The 11,370-nt window shown below is 41.5% G+C and overlaps 1 pseudogene; it reads left to right on the top strand.

Annotated features, from left to right (window-relative positions):
- Positions 1 to 5,709: 5,709 nt before the first annotated feature.
- Positions 5,710 to 7,098, top strand: LOC142433086 (nucleophosmin-like; annotated as a pseudogene).
- The last annotated feature ends 4,272 nt before the right edge of the window (positions 7,099 to 11,370 follow it).

Here is an 11,370-nt window from a genome sequence, read left to right as displayed (position 1 = left end):
TGTAATAATAAAAGCAACGGGAAAAAATACTCATGCTCAATTCAGGGAGAATTTTGTCTTTATGAGTACAGAACCCATAGCCATTTGATCTATCCACAGTATTGTCTGCAACAAAAGTAACCAGATGGCCAGCCACACTGGATTAAGGTTTCTCACTTTGTCGCTCTTGATAATTTGGGCTTGGGTGCACGCGCACGTTTGTGTGTGTGTGTTGGGGCTATCCTGCCCATTGTGAGCTACTTAGCAGCTTCACTGGCCTTCACTTACTAAATGATAGTAGCGCTTCCCTTCACCCAGTTATGATCATCAAAAAGTCTCCATACATCACCAAATGTCCACTGAGAGGACAAAATTGTCCCCTGGTGGAGACTCAATGAATTGGATCATCTTGGCACCCTTAATGGGAACATACACAGAGGGAGCCAATCCCGAATTTATTTCATGTTCCCTTGGTAGTACTTGCTCATCCATTTAGTCCCTGGCCATGGATGGAGGCACATTTTGAAAGAACTAAATGCTGAGTAGCTTCAGTAGTCACATCCTCACTCCAGGTTTCACTCACCTGGTAGCAGATGCACCATTTCCCGAAAGAACCCAGTTGTTTATAATCCCCATCTTGCATTTATTTCTTTTAAAGTTCCTTTCAAAGTAAATAGATAAGTAGACCTTAACAGGAGTCAAGTATGCCTCCGTAGGTTGTCACCCTAGGTTGTAAGTGATCTGTAAGGAGGCGACCATGCCCTCCACAACTCAGAAGGAATGCTGTGTCTTTGAAGTGTTGCAGGGTTTAGCATAAGAAGGGCTCCCAGCTATGTGAATTGGATGACTTCTTTAATTGATTAGATCATAATCAGAGCTCAGTGGATATGCTGAAAGCAAGATTGACGTATGTTAAAAATTTAGGGAAAGGACATTAACCATGTTAATGCACACACTTATAGTATGTAGGCATAGTTATTTTTTTTCTCCTCACACACGAGCAAGACTTCCAGTCTCTGTGTAGATGACCAACGTAGGCTGCACACCTGACCAAACCCTTTCTTCACTTAGTCATTTTAAAGACTCCCTACTTTGAACCGTGCAGGATTTGCTCTTTCTCTGCCCTTTCTCATATTTTGTAAATGTGCATTTACAAGGCATGAAAAGAAACTCCTAACTTGCAGTGTAACTGTGCGCAAGGAGTGTATTTTTTGGTTCCTGCCACTGTGTCAGAGGCTCAGAGCAGGGATGCTGTTGCCATGGAGACAGAGATGTTGAGCTGGCTTCATCACCTTTGCCCTGCTATTTAAAATCATGTGCACAGCAAAGCTCTGGCAGACACGGGGCTTTCTCTGGTAGGTCAACCATCTCCTCCCTTTTTCTCTTTTAAAGACAACAACTTGGCAGATTAATGCCATTTTCATTTATGACTGTTATAAAATGTGATGTAAATATCCACTTTCACAGAATGAATGGGCAGTTCTTTGTGCCTTTGCCTTCTAGTATGAAACTGAGATTCCTTGAGAGTTTGCCCAAACCAATTCCCCATCCAGTGGCTTCTGCATGGGGTTTTAACCTCTCTCTTGGCTTGCTACGAGTGCCAGAACAGGGAGTAGAGGTCAGAGAGAACCATGAACTTGATAGGAAGAGAAGAACACAATATAAGATGAGCTAATCACAAACCACTATGTTTAGCTTAAACAAACCACTATGTTTAGAGAATAAGCTGAAAATAAGCCATCCTTACACATAGTGTCTTTCTGGGGTAGTATGTATCAAGAGCCCTAAAAATGCCCCCTTTCCCATCCATGACAATTCCAGCAATTTATTCCAAGAGAACATATATAAATGTAAATATAGGTTTGCCTAAAGATTATCATCACAATTTTATTCATGACTGTGGAAAACTAGAAACAACCCACTTCAGATACATATTCACAAAGGGGATTTGTTAAATAAAATTCTAGTAACCACACAATGGAATGCTAGGCAACCAGATTAAGTAATTGTATAAAACATACTTATCAATGTGAAAATGTGCTCAAGTGAGAGTATTCAATCTAAAAGAGTAGGCTGCAAATCATTAAATACATTCCTGTTTAATTAAGGAATACAGAAACACACATATGAATATAACCACGCTGAGAGATTATATGCCATATATTGGTTCTTTGAGTATTAACTTCTTTTTTACTGCTCCACCCTTACAGGTTTTTACAGTGAACCTCTATTATCTGTATAATTTTGCAAAATTTAAAGTAATCAGCTCATACTTACATGAAATACGTTTTCAAATTTCAAACAAGCCCTAGAAGCTTTCCTTAAAGAAAGGAAATTTCTCCTTAATGTTCCCGGAATTCTAATGCCAAGTCACTTCCTTCTGCCCTCAAATTGACGATTCAACAATAATTTTCTTTTGGTCAGTTACTTTACTTGTCTCCCACAAAACATAGGCAGCTACATAGATAGAACCTGCTAAATTGTTGAGTTAGTCTAAACGAGTGTCCAGAATGGCTCCCAGGAACACAGGGATCATTTTATCTATCACCTCAACCAGAACTCACAGCTACCCCGCTCGGCAGAGGGGAGGCACCAGCTGCCACTGAGAGCAGAGATGAGGTACTGAGGAGGGGATTTAATAGTCCCAGCTCTGCTCTCTCCAAATCCTTCTATTGGGGATACAGGGTGGGGGTGGGGAGGGAAACCTTGAGCTAAGCATAAATAAACTTGCGGCTAGGATGTGATCATAACTCTCCACGCTCACATACACATGTACCGAGGAATTCATTATTACCAATGGTGGCGTTTTCTAAGAGGACAGGGAGGCGAGCGTGCCTGTGTCGCTTGTAATTATTTCCTCTCCCAATGGAGGCGTTGTCAGTCCGGAGTCATGGATGGAAACATTGGATGTGAATAACTGAGGTACCCACTCAGTTGCTCCTTACTCGGATACCACCCTGCCCCCGATTTTCTCAACAGCCAGACACGTGGGGGCAGTACAAAGATTATGGCAGCCTGACTCGCATTTGTGTGGATCCACCGTGAAATGTAGACGACCTCTTCACTTTGGAGAGCTCAGAACTACCTGGTGGGAGGAGTCGTCCCTTCCCTCATCCCTTCTGCAGCTTCAGGAGCTAGAAGGGCCACATTGTCATGATGGGACAGGCAAGGAAGCTGAGGAATCCCAGAATTCCCCCTTCCCACCTCAAAATGTCATCTTCCGATTTCCATGGACTTCCTGGCTGCCAGGAGTCCAGAAGCCGTCCTGTGTCCAGCAGGCACAGCAAATAGAAGGGAACACGTCTTCCCCCCCTTACTATGAACTGGAGCATTCCAAACGGTCCATTGCCAGATCTTTAGCTTCCTGGGCTTTGACTCTGGAAAACTAATATCAGCCCAAAGGTCCGAGATGCAGAGATCTGGAATGAAGCATTAAGACATCGGAGAGAAAAGATATGTCCATGCTCCATAGAAAGCAAAGCGCCGCTTCAACTTGCCAATGCTGCTCTCATTGTGCCAACACACACACACGCACACATCCCAGAAGGTTTATTTCTATTGAGGGTAGCAAATATGAACTTCCCCTGTTATTGCCTCCTTGCTCTCTTCTGTAAAATAGAGCTGGACATAGCAACTATCTTATCCGATCATTTTGAGGAATAAAGGAATCAGTACGTGTAAAAGTCCGAAAAGTGACCGGCATGTGGTGAGTGCTCGTTAAGTGCTGTCATCATTGTCATTATCATGATTGAGCATCCCTTCCTGCCAATCCCTCTGCTGAGAGTTTCACCTGGAGCAGGTCAATCTTTGTTTTATTGCAGTGGCGCCGCTGAGGGGGCGGGGCAGGGACAGTGTATCCATCCATTCTCCTGTTGATGGCCATGGGGAATTTTCTCCCTATGTTTGACTATTGTGAAAAAAAGCTACAAGGAGACTTTGGGTTCTTGCTCCTTCCAGGGCCTGTCTCCTCACCTCTCCTGGGTATACACGTTCGAGTCAAAGGACTAAATCACTGGTTCGTTGTTTTAGGAGCTGCTGACAAATAGTTTCCAAAGCATGACATTGTTGAGACTTATTAATTAAGCAGGAATTGTGGGCCAAGCACAGAACCAACAGAGGGTTCTGAAGCTATAGACTAAACAAGGCACAGTTCCGATTCCACCGAGTTAGAACACCCTGTACTGAGCAGTGCCTTAGCCATCTTGGATTTATTACCCCCTTTTAATCCTCAAGCAGAACAGTATAAATTCCATCTATTGGATAGAAGAATGGAAAAGCAGGAAAGATAAAGCCACAGACACACCCTCTCTGGGATCACAAAGCAAAGTATTTGCAGAACTAGAATTAGTAGACGAAAGGCAACAACAAAATCAACATGCCACTCTCCCAGCTGGCTCTCTCACTGAGTTGTCAACCTTCAGAAGGCAGCCACCCTCGGGTTGACGCTGCAGCAGGCGGGTCTTGCCCTTGCTTGCCTTTATGAGGCCAATGGGAGAATGCACTAGGTCTGGGAGTTCCTGAAACCCTTCTCTGTGCGCTAGCAAAACTCAGGATTGAGCTACTTGAGCTCGTCTTTTGGCTGTGGGAAGAGGCCAAGAAGAGGAACTGACGTAGCTAGCTTCCCCTCTGCCGGAGGCACGGAGAGAGCGAGAAAGAGACAGACAGACAGCGGTAAGCTATTTGCCACAGAGCAGCACAGTCTCGAGAGGACTGCACTGACATTAATAGTCGTGGTGGGGAGCTATCCCAGGGCTTCTCAATCCTAACCTGGAAGGGTAGGTAGCTCTTGGTTGAGAGAGCTCGCTGGGGATGCAGCCCCTCCTGCCCAGAGCCAGACTGAACCATGGGAGGGCCATAAACACCAATAATCTCTGGTCCCCCTGCTCCGCTAACTCACACATATGAAAGAAATATGTGTTATGTATACACATGTGTATCTACTCCTGTGTGTGTGTTTTAGCTATTCATAATGTTAGTTCTTTTTGAATGTGACTATACTATTAGTCCTCCACTTGCCTGTCTGTTGGCTGTACTGTGCTGTTGGGAGACTGAACGCTATGTCACTGGTATTTCAAATCCAGCAGGGTCACCACAAGTGAACAGGTTTCAGCAGAGCTTCCAGACTAAGAACAGACTGCAAGGAAAGGCGCGGCGGCCCCCTTCAGAGGAACTAGCCACTGAAGTCCCTATGGATAGCATCAAGCATTGTCAGGGACTGAAACCTCATGAACAGAAGCAGAACATTGTCCGAGATGGGGCCGGAAGATGAACCTCTCAGGTCAGAAGGTGCTCAAAATATGATTGAGGAAGAGCTTCCCTCTCAAAGATCCGTTGACCATCACGATGCAGATGGAGGAAAGCCTTTGGGAGTAAAACATTCAGACTTTCCTTTGCTGATGGGGCGCAACTCAAAATGATATGGAACAGTGGCAAGCATCGATGCACAAGTGGAACTTGGAATGTACAATGGATGGCTCTAGGAAAACGAGCAGAGGCGTTACTGAACTCATGGAACCCTGATGGCGTAGTGGTTACACGTTGATCTGCTCACCTCAAGGTCAGCAGTTTGAAACTGCCAACCTCTCCACAGGAGAAAGACAGGGCTTTCTACTCCTATAAAGATTTCGTCTTGGACCCTGGTGTGATTCCATCCTGCACTGCTGTAGACAACAGCAGCAGTGGTTTACCTCAGTTTCCCATTTCTCTCACTAATGGGCGTGCCACTACCCCATGGCAGAATCGATGGGTACGGGCATGAGCCTCCTGAGGCCCCCAAATGATCTTTTTGATTGTGAACTAAAGGCCGACAAAGATAAACATTTTATGGTGGATAATGATGAAAATAAGCACCAGTTACCTTGACGAACAGTCCGCTTAGGTGCTGGTGCAAAGGGCAGACTGCACATTGTGGAAGCAGAGGCAATGAATTACGAAGGCGGCCCAATTAAATGACACCAGCAACTTTGAAAGCATCTGTACAGTCAACGAGTCTCCCTTGGGGGCTTTGGTCTAACATCACCAGTGGTCTTACGGGTGAAGTAGGGCTCAGGGCCTGTGCATATTAATGAACAGCATTTAGTAAGATGGAAGAAAATGTAGAGTCAAAAAATGATGAAGCAAAGGGGGATATGGCACTTTTAAGGAAATCAGGAAAATGGTCAGCCCCCTACAACTGGGCACAAGGCTCCACAGGAAAAAAACGTAAAACTTGCTGCTGCTGAAGAAGATGATGATGATGACGATGATGACAGTGATGCATCTGAAGAACAAGCTCCAGTGAAGAAATCTGTACAGGAGGCTCCAGCCCTGTGGTAGTCTCCTAATCTGGTGTCAGTCGAAGGTTTAAGGGTGTAGGGGTGGAGTCTAGGCTGTCAATCTGGAGATAGGCAATGAGACTTCTGTGTGGGCATGGCCTTCTGAGAATTCTGGGAAATCTGGGACTTCCTCCTTGGAGTTGGAAGACACCTCCCTCTCCCTGCTACTCCCTGGGAGACATTGCAGGAGACAAGCCAGATGGATGCAACCAGACCTAGGAAGCTGGAGGAGACACAGAGAGACCCCTGCCAGCGCTGAGATGCTTACACCACTGGACCCAAAGACTTTCTACCCACTGTTGTGATCATCCTGCATTTGGCTTCATTGCATGTGTTTCGTGAGCCTAAAGGGGACTGTATAGATTGGTATCAGACATATGGGCTAATATCGGACTTATGGACTTGATCTGGACCGGTCTGGGATGTTTTCTCAATGTTCAATTGCTCTTGGATATAAATCTCTTTCTTATATACATATGCGTGTCCATGGATTTGTTTCTCTAGTCTACCCAGACTAACACAGGCCCAAAAAGCACAAAAATCAAACCAGAATGGAAAAGACTCAAAACTATCCCCACCAAGATACAAAGGTCAAAAATCCTTTAAAAAACAGGAAAACACTCCCCAAACACCGAAAGGCCCTACTTCTGTAGAAGACATTAAAGCAAAAATGCAAGCAGGCATAGAAAAGGGTGGTTTTCTTCCTAAAGTGGAAGCCAAATCCATCAACGATGTGAAGAATTGCTTCCGGATTACTGACCAGGAGGCTGTTCAAGATGTCTGGCAGTGGAGGAAGTCTCTATGAAACGAGTTTAAACAGTTTGTTAAACTTTTCCGTCTTATTTCACGTCTGTAACCACTGCTATCTGGCTGTCCTTTTTAAAATGCAGAGTGAGAACCTTCCCTCCTGTGTCGGATACATCTTCTCCAGGTTCCTTTGCCAAGAATGTGTTGTGCAAAACTTCTGTTTGGTTTGTAAAGAGGGAGTTCCACCTTTTGCTTGGTTCTGAGTGTGTATGGAAGGTTATGATAGGGCAGAGTAGGAGCTGTGGTCAGACAAATGGAAATGGTGGGGAGACAAAAATATGCATGTGAAATAAAACTCAATATTTTAATTTAAAAAAACGAGTTAATCTTGGAAATGTACGGGGTCAGTTCTACCCTGTCCTATGGGGTTTCTATGAGTTGGCATTGACTCGATGGCAGTGAGAAGGCTATGACAGGATTTCATAAACTTTTCCCCTTCCCATGCAAGATTCACATGTGTCAATAATAAGGTTATATGAAATTGCTCTCTGGGACTCAATGACATTTAGGGAGGACTTCTGTTATTTACTTGTTTCTTTCTCAAGCTTCTGCAATGGTGACCTGCTTGATAATCAGTATTTGGCTGTATATGTTGTATTGTGTTTGCAAAAATTTCTCTCACATCTTGATGGGTAGAGATCTGCTATCTCTTCAAATTTGCTTCTGAATCTTGGAGAGTTTGACTCATCCAATAACATTCTGTCATACATGATTCCATATAACCAACATAAATATATACTCTAGTGTTTGCATTTTGCTAGATATGTTTTCAGCCTCTCTTTTGGTATCTTCTTTCTGTGTCTGGTCCTCAGCTGTATTTTCTAAGGCATCTAGGATCACGGTGTATAATTCCCGGATTGCATTTGTTATTACCACATGAGCTTCCCAACATGTATTAAAAAGATATTTTAATATTTGTCCATTGCCTAAATATGTTTTAAGAACTTCCCATCAGTGTCTAAAGGTGGTAAAAATGTGTCGGATAACTGAATAGTCAGAAAATAAATTGCTCCTTAACAAAAATCTACGATGCCATGTCTTAAATGATTAAGTGCATGCATAGTGCATGATTTGAAAATGGCATTTTTATTATGTTCTAAAATGTTCTATTGCTTGCCTTGATAACACCTTGACACATGGTAACATTGGACATGATGGTAGCTTTGTCATAAGAATGCCGTCAACCCTTAGAGAAATTGATTTTGCAAAGGTCACATAAATATCGAAGCACTTGTCAACAATAGGACTTTTAAAGCTAGTAAAAATCACTCAACGGGGTTCCTGTCTGTTGAAAACACATATCTGTGATAATTAAGGTTTTGTGACAACTTGGGTAAGTCAGGATTCTCAGTGGGTTGACATTTAACACTGTGTAATCCCCCATGACCTGATCTAACACAATGTGATCACAACTAATCAGTTGTAAGCCTTGATGATGGTCTAAGATTAGGGTGGAATGCAATATACTTACTTAGGTCATAGCCTTGATGTAATTAATCACCTTGGGTGTGTGGCCTACTTCCAATATAAATGAATACAATCGAAAAGCTTACTTGCTTTATGCCAGGTACCCTGTAACCTGCATTAACCTCCGGTTTTTTGGACTTGAGTCAATGGCCTGCCATATTACCTGCTTTACTTGAGAGTTGCCAGTAGCCCATCCTCAGACATGCTGATCTTTGATTCATCCATCTTGGCAGCAGCAGGTGGTTTTCTTGTTGGTCTTAAATTCATTAGTCCCCATAGCTACTTGATTCAAGAGAAACCTCCAGCTTAACATTTGATCCAGAGACTTGGCACCTGCGTGGACTTTGATTTGCCCACATCTACAGTTATGTGATCCATGCTCTTGATAAAATTTTCTCTCTAGATGTACTTACACACACATATCACTGGTTTTACTCTCTATTGAACTCAGCCTAAGATAGTATCTTAAAACAATACTTAGCTGATCTGTATGCAAAATATCAGGAGTGGAACTACAGACAAATTGGAATATAAAGCTATATATTTTTTCACTGAAATAGTTGATTTAACTTCATCACTTATGAGGTTTATTCATTAAGCACACATTATTTCAGATATACATGATGGGTTGCCCTTTTCTGTGTTATCAAATTTATGACATGATCAGCAACAAGTTCAAGTAAACTCCCTAATTTTTCTATTTTGTGAGGACCTAAATATTTCATTTCTTCCTCCAAAAGATAGTGTACATTCAGCAGCTGTTATAGTGATATTAACGCTGTGTTGCACAATGGTTTTCCAAATTATATTCTTCTTTAATTTTTATTTCAGTTCATAAGTTAAACTAAATCCATGTATTTAGCCTAAATATGGCAACATATTGTGAATTGGGATGTTTTCATGTTTATCAGTCATGTATGAGATGCATCAATCACCAAATCCAATTGTAGCAAAGGACTGAATAGTTTGCCAATAAAACAATATCCACAGCTGACTGATGGAGACTACAGTAGCCACTCACTCTTATAACTTTCACCACTAGCTTTGTATCCTAGAAATATATTCTGGCTACAGTACCATGTTTGTTTATCATCCAGAAATTTCCTCCATGAACTTCCAAATGGTCCTCCTGTGATGTTGACAGTCACTTGGGTCTTTCGATCCAAGAATTTACATCATTTAAAAAAAACCCACAAAGCAGGATCTGTGTTTCTGTTACTAATGGGGTCTGCAGATATAAAAATTTCAGATTCTAAAATAGTTTTACTTTTCATACCACTATTATTATTTTTACTACAACAAGAGATGGATGTGGTAATAACTAGTAAATAACTTACAAGCATTAAACTTGAGTGCTTAATGAAGGTAATTTCTTTGATTCACAACACTTAAAAAATAAGTTAATTTGGGATTGTCTTAAGGGATTCAAACTCTTTCTCTCTTTTTCTCTCTTTAATTTTTATACTCCACTTAGTTTTTTGCCATTTCAATTTACCTGGATATAAAATTATATCACTTTTAAAACTTGGCTCTATATTAGTAAATACATTTGAATCATTGAAAATAGATTTTTAAAATTTGAAAATAGATAAAATTTATGAAACCAATAAAATGGATTAAATAAACTGTATGTTCAAATGTGGATATAACATAGAATTATATGAGAACATTAATAAGCAAAAATATTGATTTGAAACATATAATTTTGTTCTCTAGAGATGAGATAGTCAAGATATAAGAGGGAGAAAGCAGTTGGAAATAATTTCACTTGTTTGTTGCAGATCTTCATGGATGTTTTGTCTTGAAATAATACTTAAAACATTGCACATTCATTTCCCATCTCTGTTACTACATCTTCACAATTCCTTGAGCTATTACTGAATCCAGTGGGGTGAGATTATTCACAAAAACATGATACAAATACCAAATGAAGACATGTTTTGGTTCACTTTGTGTAGGACAGGAGTCATTTGGTTAGAGTGCCGCTGATGTATGTTGTCTACAAGAACCAACTGAACATAAGGTTTCCCTGACCAATCTGATATGAAAATGAAAATAGAATTTGAGATAGTTAATGTTTATTGTGCCAACCTGACCGATAAACACATGTGGAATTAATTGAAGGGCAGAGGGATAAATGGCTTGGTGATCCTCGCCTTTCTAGTTCTCAGATATCTTGCTTTGTGATGGTCAGACCAGGGTGCAGCTGCCTTAGCCAGTTCCCTGCTTCAGCCTGCAAGGCTCACTTCCTGCAAAACATCCCTGAGAAGAAGCCACATGGACCAACTCAGATGCAGCCCTGGGTGCTGGAGCAGCCGTGTGGAGACGCTTGCCAACTCAGATGATTAAACTAGTTCACTGATTGGGCTTTCCTCCTGCAGTCTGTGTCATTGCATGTGTTTTGTGAGATGGAGGAGGATTTTGTGGATTGGTGTTGGACATATGGGCTAATGTTGGACTTTGGGCTTGGGAAACATTGGGTTGAGATGTTTTCTTGATGTGCATTTACCCTTTATGTAAAACTCTCTCTTATACATATTAGTTTCTGTGGATTTGTTTCTCTAAAGTACCCAGACTAACACAGAATTGTTATCATATACAAAATTTTTAAATTGTCCATTTTATTTCTTTGTGCAGTTATTCAACTTGTACATTCAGCAATGTGTACATACCATAACAATAGCACCACTTCTCAACCTAAAAGTTCATTTTGTGAGTCATAACAATATCAATCAATTTCTTAAAAGAAAGTCAGTCTAAAGGGAAAAGGAAAATAGATTTATTGGCATGTAATTTTATTATT

Source organism: Tenrec ecaudatus, chromosome X (genome assembly GCF_050624435.1).
Source record: "Tenrec ecaudatus isolate mTenEca1 chromosome X, mTenEca1.hap1, whole genome shotgun sequence".
Lineage (NCBI taxonomy): Eukaryota > Metazoa > Chordata > Mammalia > Afrosoricida > Tenrecidae > Tenrec > Tenrec ecaudatus.
This window is presented reverse-complemented; position numbering and strand designations above follow the sequence as displayed.